The sequence below is a fragment of the Nyctereutes procyonoides genome, unplaced genomic scaffold, assembly GCF_905146905.1.
Source record: "Nyctereutes procyonoides isolate TBG_1078 unplaced genomic scaffold, NYPRO_anot_genome, whole genome shotgun sequence".
NCBI lineage: Eukaryota > Metazoa > Chordata > Mammalia > Carnivora > Canidae > Nyctereutes > Nyctereutes procyonoides.
Window position 1 is genome coordinate 22,562,836 of NW_026575046.1, and position 15,025 is coordinate 22,577,860.

At 37.0% G+C, this 15,025-nt stretch overlaps 1 pseudogene; it reads right to left on the bottom strand.

Moving 5' to 3' along the window:
• Positions 1–1,503: 1,503 nt before the first annotated feature.
• On the bottom strand, positions 1,504–3,037 carry LOC129509886 (dnaJ homolog subfamily A member 1-like; annotated as a pseudogene).
• Positions 3,038–15,025: the final 11,988 nt, after the last annotated feature.

The window sequence follows — 15,025 nt, forward strand, 5'->3', positions numbered from 1 at the left end:
TGGTACATTACTTGCAGGTTGTTCAAAGGTTCCATTACATGATGTATGCATAACTTTTAGCACAACATTCAGTGCTAGACTGAACACAGTGTATGGTAACACTAGCTAATGCAAATAAAAAAGCAAAAATGCTAATGCTACAAAATGACTGAACTTTTAGCAGCATTCCACACAAGTAACCAACATGTTCTGTTCCCCTTAAATGATTTTTTTTAATCACTTACTTAACCTTGTGCCTCTATCCCTTTTTTCTTTCTTACAAGCAGCATCCAAGTGATCTTTTAAAAATGCAAGGCAGGGCACCTGGTAGTTCTGCTGGTTAAGCATCAGGCTCCTGATTTTGGCTTAGGTCATGATCTCAGGATTGTGAGATCCAGCCAGCGCCGCTTAGGATTCTCTCTCTCCCTCTCCTTCAGCCCATCTCTCTGCTCACACATGCAGCACTCTGTCTCTCCCTCTCTCTCTTAAAAAAAAAAAAAAAAAAAAAAAAAAGGCAAGGCATATTATGATATAGCCATAGAATAAGTCTCTCCCTTTTCTTTCCTTTGCACTCAGAATATTACTATGAACTGTGTCTACCTGCTTCCTCTCTACCTCTCTTTCCACTTTCTCTTCTCAAAATGATAGATTTCTTCTCCCTTCTCAAGCACATTAAACAAGTTCTCATTTTAGGATACTTGCTGTAGCTGTTTCCTCTGCCTGGAATGTTTTTCCAGCAGGCAACTCAAGGTTGATCAGTTTTTACCATATTGATTTTAGCTTCATGTGGGATTTCTCAGTCTCTGTACTATTAATGGTAAGGTGTGGGTAATTTTTTGTTGTTGTTGTGGGTGAGGGGGTCCCATGCTTTATAGGATATCCAGGATTATCCCTGGACTCTGTTAGGTACCAGTAGCACACCTCTTTTCTCCCCTCAGGTTGTAATGAGAAGAATGTTTCCAGGCACTGCCACATGTCCCCTTGGGGGTGAAATTATCTCTCTCCTCAACACACCACTGGCTTCATGTTACTTTCTCAGAGAAGTCTTTATTTTTTGACCAAAGGTGACTTGAAAAATAACTATCTACCATAAAGCACTTTAATCACCTAATATTTTCCTTCTTATGATTTATTTAATTTTTATCTATCTTCTCCAATGCAGTATAAGTGTCTTGAAGGCAGAAACCATGATCGGCTTATCTAATAATAAGGATGTAATAAATACATTCATACATGTATACATACTCTTTAGTTGAACAAATGGATTGATGAAGAAGTGTATACAGTGTCCAAACTGCAGTTTAGTTTTATAAATCCTGCCTCTAAACATGATTTTATGTTAGTAATTTAAAGAGTCCATTTTTTTGAGCTTTTATATTTGAGTTTATTCTTCATTTAACTTTTGAAACACCACTATAGTTGAATATTAAAACAAAAACAATAGCAAGTAGTGAGCTATGATTATAGTCCTTCATTCATTCACTACTGCATTTATAATGCCAGCAGTGTTATTCACTGGCCCCATTAAGAGGTCTGACACTGAACACCACCCCTAGGATGATGTTCATCATCGTCATATGCTTCCCCATTGTAATGGTGCTGTCTTTCCTGATTAGGATCAAAGTCCACCAGTTAGTTCCACCTGGTCCATTTCATCAGTTTTTTCTACTTCCTTCCTCTCATGTAGGTGTTTTTCCAGCAAAGAAAGTTTATCAGGAGAGAGAAAGCCATTCTTAGGGAAGTTTACCTTAAATTCGATGATTAGGCCACCCTTCTCGTATGGTCTACGATAAATTGGCATGCCTTCATTTAGCACAGGCTTGATATCACCATGCTTGACAGTCTGACCTGGATGAGCGGTGATGACAATGGTTCGGTTGTCAAGAGTAGATATTGGCTTTTGAAAGCCACACAGGGGGCTGCCCGAGTGGCTCAGCGGTTTAGTGCCTGCCTTCAGCCCAGGGCATGATCCTGGAGACCCGGGATCGAGTCCCACGTTGGCTTCCTGCATGGAGCCTGCTTCTCCCTCTGCCTGTGTCTCTGCCTCTCTGTCTCTCAAGAATAAATAAATAAAATCTTTAAAAAAAAAAAAACCACACAAAGCTTCAACCAGCTGTATATACATACACCTGAAAAGATCTTCTCCTCCTCCAGTAAAAACAGCATGGTCCTTCTGATCTAAAACAATGATACTATCTCCTGGTTCCAGTCCTGGTTCTTGGTCTCCCTCACCATAGAATGTTATCTTCTGGCCATCTTTCATGCCTTTGTCAATATGCACTTCTCTAGAATCTTCTCTCGTAGTGGAAAGGGAGGTGGGTGGGGGGGTTGGGGTGACTAGGTGATGGGCACTGAGGGGGCACTTGACAGGATGAGCACTGGCTGTTATGCCATATGTTGGCAAATTGAACTCCAATAAAAAAATATTTTAAAAAATAGAATCTTATTCTCTCCAAGTATCTTCCTTCCATTGCAGTCTTTACATCTATCTTTAGGACTGATCCTTCCCCCATGGCCTGGCACTCCATGCACACAGATTGAATTTGCTGAACCATTCCAGGTCCTATCTGATGAATTCTTATTTGCATTCCAGTGCCTCGGCAATTGGGACAACATTCGACTGCTCCTTTCTTACCACCTCTGCCTTCACATTTATCACAAATCACATTCTTTTGCAGAGCTAGTTTTCTTGTTGCACCATTATATAAATCTTCTACGGTTACTGAGAGCTGATGTACAACATTTTTACCATTCCTTTCTCTCTACATCCTTCCTCCTCCCCCAAAAACATATCAAAGATGTCCAAGGGGGAGCCAAAACCACCACCAGCTCCACCTTCTTTAATTGTCTGTTCTCCTCCTTTGTCATATAATTCCCTTTTCTTTGCATCAGAGAGCACTTAATAAGCTCGAGAAATCTGCTTAACCTTCTCTCCTTCATTTGGATTCTTATCAGAGTGATACTTCAAGGCCAGTTTCCTGTGAGCCTTTTTAAATTCCTCCTGGGAGGCATTGGGTTTGAACCCCAAAACATCATAGTGAGTGGTTTCTTTCACCATTTTTTACAGCTGGTGAGAGGGCTGAGGCTGGTGTGGGGGAGCAGCGCGTTGCTGGGTGCAGCTTGGACAGCCGCCACTCCTCCACGTCTCACCAAGCATTCTGGAAAGTTCCCTAAAGAGTAAATTTTACACTACACTCATTTGACAAATATTGTGTACTTCCTATGCACAGACACTATCCTAATCGCTTTACAATACAGTGGTCAACAGGACAGAAGAGACTTACATTGATTCTAAAGTCATTTGACAGACGTTTTAAGGCTGCAAGATGGAGAGACACAAAGAATATTTTTGATCATGTGTACTTGCTGCAGGTATTATGTGGGAGGAATGGGCATTCTCTCGATACTCCTTAATAGTGTATTTCTTCCAAACCCTAGACTTCCAAGACTGTTTTTTTTTCCCCCAGTACTTTTGCATAATTAATCCAAAAGAATAATTAGGTTTGCCTTTCCTTGTCTATTTGGAATAGCTTTATATATACTAGTAGGTGTATGTGTATGTATACATGTGCATCTAAAAATGGAAATGATTAGAATAACTGCTGAAATATACCTAGTAATATAAATGTGTAATTTTGTTGTATATGTACTTTATATAAGTAGGATCTTCTTCCAAATAATGTTGCTAATTTGCTTTTTTTTTTGCATGATATTATATGTTGGACAGTTTCCACATTAGTTTATCTAAATCTACATCGCCCTTTTATTAAAGTATTTAATAAAATTTGCTATTATGCATATGTTACATATATTTATTTAATCATTGCATACTGATTTAGTTTATTTACAGTTTTCATTATTACAAGACTTTATAACTTTTCATGTGTAAGTATTTCTATAGAATATGTATCTGGAAGAAGAATTATTAAATTGAAGGGTAGGCACTTGCATTTTAATGCAATTCCAAATAATTTTCTGACAAGTTATTAAGTTTTTATCTGTACTGAGTTAATTAATGTGTGTGTATGTGTGTGTGTATATTAGCTATTAATCCCTGTATAACTAGATCCTGAGAAAATTATCTTTGTTACTATTTTTTAAAACTCTGAGTATGATTATTTTCCTTTAGAGAAGTTTTCTTTTCTTTTAAAATTTGGAAAACCTGTTAGTCTTTTTTTTTTTCTTTTTCAGATATTTGTATTCTATGTTTCGATATTTAGGCTTTCACCAATCCAAGTTAATTTTTCCTTATAATTATTTTAAAATATTTCTATGGTTTTTAAAATGTGTAACTGGTTAATCCTCTAGAATTTGTTTCTTGTGTATAGTGTGAAGTAAGAATTTAACTTTTTTTAATGGACATTCTAAATTATTAGAATACCATTCATAGGAGAGTGCATAATTTTCCCACAGATTTTAAAAACTACATTCACAACACTCACAAAATTCACAAAATTATCAAGATTGGAAGGTTTATATCTCTCAGAAGTCTTGTGTTTAATTCATCTGTTTGACCCTGTGCCGATATCACCACATTTTGTTAAACCTGGCTTTATTATACCTTTTGACATTAGGTAAAATTTTCCTGCCATCTAATTTTCAGTTAAATTTTTTTGTTAACTAATCTTATCTTTTTTCTCTTCTAGGTGAATTTTAGAATCAGTTTATCAGAATTTGAAAAATTTGTCAATGTTATGTTTCTTTCATTATCAAAAATAAAAATTTTATATAAATGATAATAAACTGTTACAAATTAAAATACATAGGAATGTTCAGTATTGGCTAAATTCTATTAAATGCCATAAACCAAACCACTACCTGTAGTAATTTATACTGAGACCACTAGTACAAAACTTTTTGAAATCAGTGCTGTAATAAACCAAAATATGTGTATGTTTTGATTTAGTAACCCTCAGTATGTTTCTTTAGGAAAAAAAAAACTTTTTCAAGGATAAATAGATATGCACATAAATACTCACAGGGATTTTAAATACTATGCAAAAGATTTGGAAAGAACTTTAATGTCCAATGGAGAAAAAAGTACAGTATGATGCATTAGTAATCTTTTCCTAAAGGGCAAGTTAATAAATCTTTTAGGTTGCAGGCCATATGGTCTGTGTAGCAAATAGTCAACTTTTCTGTTGCACTACAAAAGCAACTGTAGAATTTAGAAACAAATGGCTCTGGCAGCGTTCCAATGAAACTTTATTTATGAAAACAGGTAATTGGCCTGCGGGCTGTAGACTAACAATTTGTCCTATAGAACCAAAACAGTGTGTATGAATATAATAGCAGTATATCTTGAGAATATCTTTTTTTAAGATTTTATTTATTTATTCATGAAAAACACCAAGAGAAGCAGAGACACAGGCAGAGGGAGAAGCAGGCTCCCCATAGGGAGCCCAATGAGGGACTCCATCCTGGGACTCTGGGATCACATCCTGAGCCAAAGGCAGATGCTCAACCACTGAGCCACCCAGGCGTACCTATCTTGAAAATATCTTGTTATAGAGGATATATGAGCAGCAGAGTAAAAATGTATTCACACTGTGATTACAATTATGAGCAAATTGTAGACGTGGAGAAGATCTAGGGAGAAACTAAGAAAACTATAAAAATTTTCAGTTATAACCAGTTAGGCTTAGGAAGTTTTATTTTAATTATCTATTTGTTCCTTCTGCCAAATAATATTGTTCAATTTTTTTAAAAAAATCAATATTTGGTTCTATACTATTTCTTCAATATTCCCACTCTTTCCCCATTTATTTCCTGTCTGGATTCTGCTTCGAGCCATTTTGTATGTGACCTGATATTCAGTCATTTAAGCTCTGGCTTTATTTTATTTATTTTTTAAATATGTTATTTATTTATTTATTCATGAGAGACACAGAGAGAGCAAGAGAGAGGCAGAGACACAGGCAGAGGGAGAAGCAGGCTCCATGCAAGGAGCCCGATGCGGGATGCAATACCAGGACTCCAGGATCATGCCCTGGGCCAAAGGCAGGCACCAAACCACTGAGCCACCCAGGGATCCCCTAAGATCTGACTTTAATGGCATACTTTACACCATTATCTTTCTTTTACCTCCAATCTGCTTATACTATTATTCGATTCACAAATCTGGCGCCCTCACTTCTAAAGACTGCCACAAGTAGTGGGTGCCAGGGTGGTTCAGTCGATTGAGCGTCTGACTCTTGGCTTCAGCTCAGGCTGTGATCTCATGGTTATGAGATTGAGCACCGTGTCTGGCTCTACAGCAAGTGTAGAATCTGCTTAGATTCTCTCTCTCCCTCTGCCCTTCCCCCCTGCTTGCTCTCTTGCTCTTTATCTCCCAAATAAATAAATAAAACTTTTACTCTAAATCAATATTGAACTCTTCCTAGATAATGAATGAAAAATGTGTACAGTTCAAAAGACAAAAATTTCAAATCATGATTGGCGTTCTTATTATAAATTCTTACTATAAAGATGCCTAGCTTTGTGGTTGAGTGTCTGCCTTCAGCTCAGGGAGTGATCCTGGGTCCAGGGATTGGGTCCCACATTGGGCTCCCTGTGTGAAGCCTGCTTCTCCCTCTGTCTATGTCTCTGCCTCTCTCTCTCTCTGTGCCTCTTATGAATAAATAAATAAAATCTTTAAAAAAATAAAAAATAAATTCTTACTATAAACATGAGCATTCAGAAAACTAGAAACCTATACATAACTATATATAGCCTGGATTAGCAAAATCTTAAAAACTTTCAAAGTAATCGGAGAAGAGATTGTTTGATTGCTCTCTGTCCTTAACAGGCCTGAGCCATCACAATGCTCAACGTGCTACTGTTACTTTTTAAGTGAACTGCTGGCACCTCCCCTCCATCAAATAAGTCTAAATTAAACACTGTATTAATGGATTATAACCACCCAATAGATGGTGTAAACTAGCTGAAAATGACTAAGAGTGTGGTGGGATGGATCGTGAGCTCATTAATCAAGCTATTTGTTTGGAATACCAAAGTTTTCATAAATGTATAATGAACACTTTTGCAATATACATTTGTTATAATTCTTCATTATATTTCATCTATGTAGAGGTGATTTAACATTAAACATATGAACTTTTTAGAAATGTAAGCACATATTTATAAATAAAAGAGTTCATATCTCAGTACTTTATATCAGTCTATATTTCATTGCATTTTATATGAATATGCGACTAGCACAACTAAAAAGCCCTGGATGGCTGGCTGTTGTGCCATGAAACTCTTAGAAGGGTGTGCTAAAGATCTTCAGGAAACACTTAAAGTGGCAGCAGCAACTGAAATAGGAATAAAATTTTGAGGACCATCTGTTAGAAAAACCCAAACATCTGGATAAATGTAGGCCCAGAGGCCCCTGAGATTGGCAAAAACTATTCTATCACAAACAGGTCTTGGATTTAGAGGGGATGATTTCATTTGACTAGAAATAAGAAACTAATATGGGACATATGTTAGCCATACTTCATGTCATTGTTTCACATCTCAGGTGTGGAAAATTTGGGGTTACTGTCTCCAACCTCTGGAGTAGGTCTGCACATTGTGATGGTGGCAATTGGTAGACTGACTTCCTTGGGGGAAATCCTAAACTTTTTCATATAGTGAGCACTTACCTTCTTAGGGGGACATAAATCTTCTCTTTAAAATTTTTTTTTTATTTCTGCTTTTTTCCTTACATATACTTTCTCTGCTTTTAAGATCAGAATCCAGGCTTTGATAGTCAAAGAAGCACTCACACACTTGAGGTAAAGTATCTCAAATGTCATAGAGCACTTAAAAATATCTTGGAGGTATTATAATAGAGAAAAATATGTATGTGCTATTTAAATCTGAGGATAAAAAACATTCCACTAATTTAAGAATCTCAAACTCGGGACATCTGGGTGGCTCAGTGGTTGAGCGTTTGCCTTCGGCTCAGGGCATGATCACGGTCTGGGGATGGAGTCCCACATCAGTCTTCCTGAAGGGAGCCTGCTTTTCCCTCTGCTTGTGTCTCTTCCTCTGTGTGTGTGTGTCTCTCATGAATAAAGAAATAAAATCTTTAAAAAAAATCTCAAACTCTAGGGAACTTCAAAATGTTTTATGCAACCTAAAATTGTGTTTATTCTTTACTTTCTATTCATATTGTGTGCTTTCTTTGAAAACACAGTCTTATATTTCTTATTTTATTTATTTATTTATTTATTTTAATTTGTGATAGTCAGAGAGAGAGAGAGAGAGAGAGAGGCAGAGACACAGGCAGAGGGAGAAGCAGGTTCCATGCACCGGGAGCCCGACGTGGGATTCGATCCCGGGTCTCCAGGATCGCGCTCTGGGCCAAAGGCAGGCGCCAAACCGCTGCGCCACCCAGGGATCCCTTATATTTCTTTTTAAAAGAAAAGTTTGCTTGCCTATTTCTAGGTGGTCACAGGAGTGTTTGCAATTGGAAAATGGATTCTGTTAGTTTATGGAAGACTTCTTAAAGAGGACTGTCTGAAGGGTAGAACTTACTGTTTTATAACAAACACCCTTTTGTCAAAAATTCTTGTTACACCGTGATCAAGTCTCTGTTATTTCCCTGCACCATGCAAAGTAAATTCTCAGAGTTCAAGGTCAGTCGGCATTGTTTTGAGTGAGCTGGCTCACTGCTTCTGGCCTTCCCCATCTCCTGCCTGTTACCCAAGGAAACAGGCCACTCACTCAGCAAAGCCACTTCTTCTGTGACTTCAATCTCAAAAACATAAAGCCAGCAAGTTACAAAGAAGTCAGAAAACATGACCTTGTTACAGAGAACAACTTGACCTGAACACAAAACAACACAGATGTACAGCCCCAGAGAGAAATAAGCAAGCTTGTGGAATGTTCAGTGACAGCCTTAAGCACATCCTTACCGAGTCTTTCAAAGAACGGTCACCCTAATTGGCTGACCCCAAACAGCTTGTCCTCAGGCTGCAAGTGCTACAGAAGAACACCACAGCTCCATTGGAAGGTGCCACTCTGGTAGTTGCCAGGATTTTAAAAAGGAGACATGGACCGTCTTAAACCATCTTTGCCTACTCTCTCATTTCACACAGGCCCCTCAAAACATAGCTTTTATCACAAAAATCAGGGGAAACACATACCATACACGAGCACGACTTAATCTCCAACATATTTTCTGTCTCTTCTCTTATTAAAATCTCTATTGCAAAAGATAAAGAACAAGAAAAAAAATACCTTTTATAAACACTAACTTATGAGTAGAATATTAAAATGCATGTACATAAAAACCTGAATGACCATCATAATTTGAAGAATAATGGTCTAAATTATTAGAATTTAAATTATGGTAGCATATTTGGAAAAACTATATTGCTCTGTTAGCTTCAAGGATGTTCCACTTAAAAGGAATTTTATTAGCTCTTTAAGGCTTTGAATGGGTGAATGATTTTCCAAAGAATGGCAGATAAATGAGTATTTTAAAGTACATAACTGTTTTCAAATAAAAAAAAACAAACAAACGCTTGGCTACAATCTCTTATTCAATAACCCTATGCTTTCTTCAAGATAATACAAAGTAAACTTAATTGTAAACTATGGATTAAGAATAAACTGCACCAATTAGATAAAAAATGATGTTTTATAATTTATTATTACAATTCACAACTTTTAATGTGGTAATTCCTACCAACATTATTGTAGCCTTTAATGACTTCTTTAGGTTTACATGTATTGTGAAAATGAGATCCAAGTCTTCCTTGGATAGTCCTGCACATCACTGAACTTTACTTTTAAGATTCATTTGCCTATATGAAAATTTTGTCTCAAAGTAACAAAGCGCATAGTTTTTCAGAACAAGTCCTAAGATATGACAGTAATTTGCATTAAAAAGACATATACAACATTGACCTAGGAATAATATTAGGTATCTCAGAAATCTGGGGGCCTCTAAAGCCTGACTACAAGATGTGCAACTAGGGCAATAACAGAGTGTGATCCTAAAGGACTACATGATGATGAATGTGGCAAACAGTTCATCACCAATAGGTCCAGCATTTCTGCATCTACATACAATATTTGATATATATGATGATCATAGTTTTGCTATATTTAAACCTATTCCTACAACTGTATGATAGTGCTTGTCAGGAGAACGTGTAGTGAACAGTTAGTTCAGTGTAGTGATGAGGTGCAATGTATACAAACAAAACAAAAGGTTTACGAGAAACATGTTTTAAAATTTAGTGTTTCTCAAATTGTGATGTGCATATAAATCATCTAGAGATCTTACTGAAATGCAGATTCTGGTTCAGGAATACTGGTGGTGCCTAAGAATCTACATCTTCAGAAAATTCTGTGAGATTCTGGATGTTGCTGATTTGAAGACCAAACCTAGAGCAGCAAGAGTTGATATTTAGGGTAGCTGATGAAGTACAAAGTTACCAAATGCAAAGCCTGGAGATCAAATAGAATTTAACAGATAAACCTTCTAAGTGGCCTATCTTGCTATTGAATATTATAGGGTTCCTACTTTGTACGAAGCACGATACACTGCATATATGCATTGCCTCATTTCCATGCCCCTCTAGATGAGGTGCCAACATTAACTTCATTTTTTGATTAGAAAACTGAGCTTTAGAGTCACAGAATTAGTAGAAAAGCTGGCATTTAAACACAGGCTTTCCCAATACTAAGCCATAGTTCCTCTTATGTATTTATTTAATGGTGTTATTTCATATAGAAACTTAGAGATGTGATAGAGAAGACAGAGTGGGAATATACTTAGAACTTATATTGGTATAATTTTTAATTACCAATGGAGGAAAGTAATTCACAGAGTTCATTAAAGTAGAAACCACTTTTTAAATAAGGTTTAATTTATCATATGCACTGTTCATCCCTTCTTGATTTAGTATAATGCATATATATATATATATATACATTTTAAGATTTTATTTGTTTATTCGTGAGAGACACACATAGAGAGACAGAGACATATGCAGAGGGAGAAGCTGGCTCCCCCGCAGACTTGATCCCAGGACCCCTGGATCAAGCCCTGAGCTGAAGGCAAATGCTCAACCACTGAGCTACTCAGGCATCCCATTATATACCTATTTTAAAATTTATATCATTATTGGACATTAGCAGGTGGCATAAGGAGATAATATTTCAGGTTCAGATGATTTCATATGCAAAACAGTGAGTCCAAAACAACATGTTGTGGTTGGGGAAATAGAAAGTCTGGTATGCTAGAACATTCAGTCCGAGAAAACAGTCTCTACACAGAGGCTAGAGAATAGTGCATGGGCCCCATCATGAAAGGCCTTTCAGTGAAGTCCGGACTTTATGACATAGGTGGAATACTGCTGAGGAAAAAAACAAACACAGATTTGTTATTTTTAAAAGCAGATTGTCAGAAAAGAGGTGGAAGGATTAAATGGGGAGCAGACTGCTGGCCAACACTCCAGTTTGCAAATTTTTTCATAGTTCAGGCAAAGGAAAAATGTCAGTTTTAAGGCCGTTCCCACCGAGGGAGAGAGTCAAGAAATATTTCTTTTAAAGATTTTATTTATTTATTCATGAGAGATACGGAGAGAGAGAAACAGAGACACAGGCAGAGGGAGCAGCAGGCTCCTTGCAGGGAGCCCAATGTGAGACTCGATCCCAGAAACCCAGGATCATGGCTTGAGCCAAAGGCAGACGCTCAACCGCTGAGCCACCCAGGCGTCCCGACTCAAGAAATATTTAAGAGATGATATTCTAGGGACTATGTGGAAAAATGGGTTGAGAGAAGTGATAAAATCAATTTAGACTATAATTTGAAAGTTCCTTCCCTGTTTCAAAGGCATTTTGCTGACAATCTTCATCCTGACGCAGGTGGAAAGTTCACTCACCCACCACAGCATGAAGGGGTAGCTGATAACTCTACTTATGGCTAGATGCTATTGGTAATTCCAGAATAATGAGAAACCCCTCACTTAATAGAAAGGGGACATCATCACAGACAGGAAGAGGTGCAAATGGATTGTACTGAGCTTATTACAGCTCACTGTCCTGAGCTCTGGTGTACATCTCCACAAGCAGTGCTTCCTCAGCTAATCTGTCAGGATACTTGCCCTGCCACCTCATCCTGGCAAGAGCAGAGCTAGTAGCCTTTCTGTCTGTGTATATCAGGGTCCTCTGAAAAGCAGACACCTTTATGTAGGGAAAGCCTTTATGTAATCATGAATCTGGGAAAGGAAAGGGATGAAGGAGACTTTGGGTAGGTAGAGTCTTTCACCTACAGTTGCATTCTAATACATGTTCTAGTGAATTTTCAGGCAAGGCAACTGGGAGTCTTTTGAGCCAAAGTTGCACATTTGAGAAGTCCTGTGACTCATAGAAATGAGCTTGTGCCAGTACCATTACTGTGCTCAGTCACTGACTAGGACAACTGGGAGTTGCCCAGGGGAGTAGGGTGACTCCTGAGGGTTGCCAAAAAGATTAAACATAGAGTTACCTTCATGACCTGGCAATTCCACTCCTAGGTATACAGAAAATAGAAAAGAAAATATATGTCCACACAAAAATTTGTACATGACTGTTCACAACAGCATTATTCATAATAGCCAAACAGTAGGAACAACCACATGTCCATCATTGATGAATGGATAAGTAAAATGTGTATTCATTAAATAGAATAGTAGTCAATAACAAAATGAAATAAAGTACTGATGCTTGGTACAACATGAACGAGCCTTGAAAACTGCTAAATAAAAGGCGCCAATCACAAAGGATTTCGTATTGTATGGTTCCATTAATATGAAATATTCAGAATAGGTAAATCTATAAAGACAGAGAGGAGACTAGTGGTTGCCTCGTGCTGAGGGAAATGGTGGGGTTGAGGATTTGCAAAATCACAGGATTGGCAAAATCACAGGATTTCTTTTTGGAGTAAGGTTCAAATATAGGTTGCAGTGATAGACACAAAATTCTGTGAATATACACAGCCATTGAATTGTACACTTTACATGAATGAATTGTATGATCAGTGAATCATATCTCATTAAGTTGTTAGAAATATTATAAAACGATACTATGCATTTTTGTGAGGGCATATGTATGCACATAAATTAACTGAAAAGCTCATACCCTAAGCTAATAACTATATTACTAAGGAAGAAAACAGGAGGCTAGAATTGAAAATAATGTTCTCAAAATAGACTTTATTTATATCCCTAATGTGTTCAGTTTTTTTTCAGGTAGCATATATTTGTGTACTATTAGTATAACTAGTAATTAGTTTTCTAATAGAGGTTTCTCTACATCAGACCTATCAAGCGACTTTCATGCAGGGAGGTTCAGATTCTCATTCAGTGTCTCACCACCAAATCTTGTGAAAAAAACAAAGAAATAAAACAGAACCAAACAAAACTAGGTATGTCTAGAGTATATTCTTGCCAAGTGTAAAGTGGAAATCCTGAGAAGTGCACTAAAGTGCCACCAAAAATGCCATCCGTCTACTGAGCAGTAACTTGATCTAATAATGTAAGGTCACAGCCTGCAGATAATGTGTCACACTCACTCTTATTTAGCTATGGATTCTATTGGGAGGGCTATCCTGCTTTATGAGAGAGCTAAGAATTACTTCCATGACACCTGGCTTACCTTGGTTTTTTTTCCTTCACCTTCCTTAAATCTTATCATTCCCACCCTAAACCCTATAACAACTGGCAGCTAGTATCACTACTCCTATGTTGAATTAGCAAGAATTAAACAAGGATCTCAATCTGAACTCATTTTGATATGTAAAAGATATGCAACTCAATGTGAGATATTTCTGAAAAATCTAAAACTGTAAGTAACACAACTTTAATTGGAAAAATATAGAAGAATATAAACTATTCAGCTACAGCTGCAAAGTAGAAATTTACTTCTGTGAATCCACAAGTTTCAGTTTAATGACTACATTAAGATTATATTGGGCATTTTTTTCCAGACCTTACAGAACACCCAGAATGGCACTTCAAATATTTTCTTTCTCCTGTAAGTACAGTAGAACCTAATTCATAACATCTTGAATTTCCAAATTAAAATAACCTTTAATTAAAGAATTTCAGCCAGCCATAGAAACAAAAAGTGCTATATTTTCTAAACATAAGTGATTATAACATTTATCAAAGCTGTATCTGTATTTAAGTGGAAAAATCTAAACAAATAATAAAGCAAGATTCTGTAGGCCAGAAAGCAATTAGTCTCAGGTGTTTCCTGTTAATAAATTAGAATAAACTTAGGGCCAGACTCGTGAAATTATTTCCATTAATTAAAAAAATCAAGGGTTTAAGGTTTATTATATTTTCCCAAAGTTGAACTGGAAAGCTATAGTCTTAACTAAACAAGAGAACATAATTGCATTTATCCTTAAAGCTGTAAGGTGCCACTTTTCAAATGACCAGATGGGATATTAACATAGTATAAAATACTGGAAAATCTGAAAAAACATATCAGTCAATGAGCAATTAATCATTGACCACCTATTTTGTGTACATTGATCTAGGAGCCAGGATCGGCACAGTATTTTTTTTTTCTGCACAGTATTTATTAACCACGTATCCTGCCTCAGGAGATTCCCAATCTAAAATATATTTAATAATATGATTCAGTGATATCCCGTGGAAGAAACCCTCTACATCATAGTTTAAACTTCAGAGAAGACCCCATCTGTGGAGGACTACTGTCATTAGGAAGTGGGACCTGTCTGGAACTTGGGAGATGGGTGGGTGACGCAAAGCTGAAGAGGATGAGGGAAGATGCCAGGCAAATTAACCAACAAGGCACAGAGTTCAGAATGAGACTGGTGTACTCACTGAAGAAAAATAAAATCAAGTCTTTCCTGATGGAAGGGAAAGGATGTATAGAAGAGACTAAAAAGAAGCAGATAGGACAGCTTAGTTAGGTTCATGTAATAGAGGCCTTAAACCCACCTCCAGGGAACTACCCTGACTTTTTTGGTTTATTTTTTTATTTAAATTCAATTTGCCAGCATATAGTTTAATACCCTGTGCTCATCCCTTCAAGCGCCCCCCTTATTGCC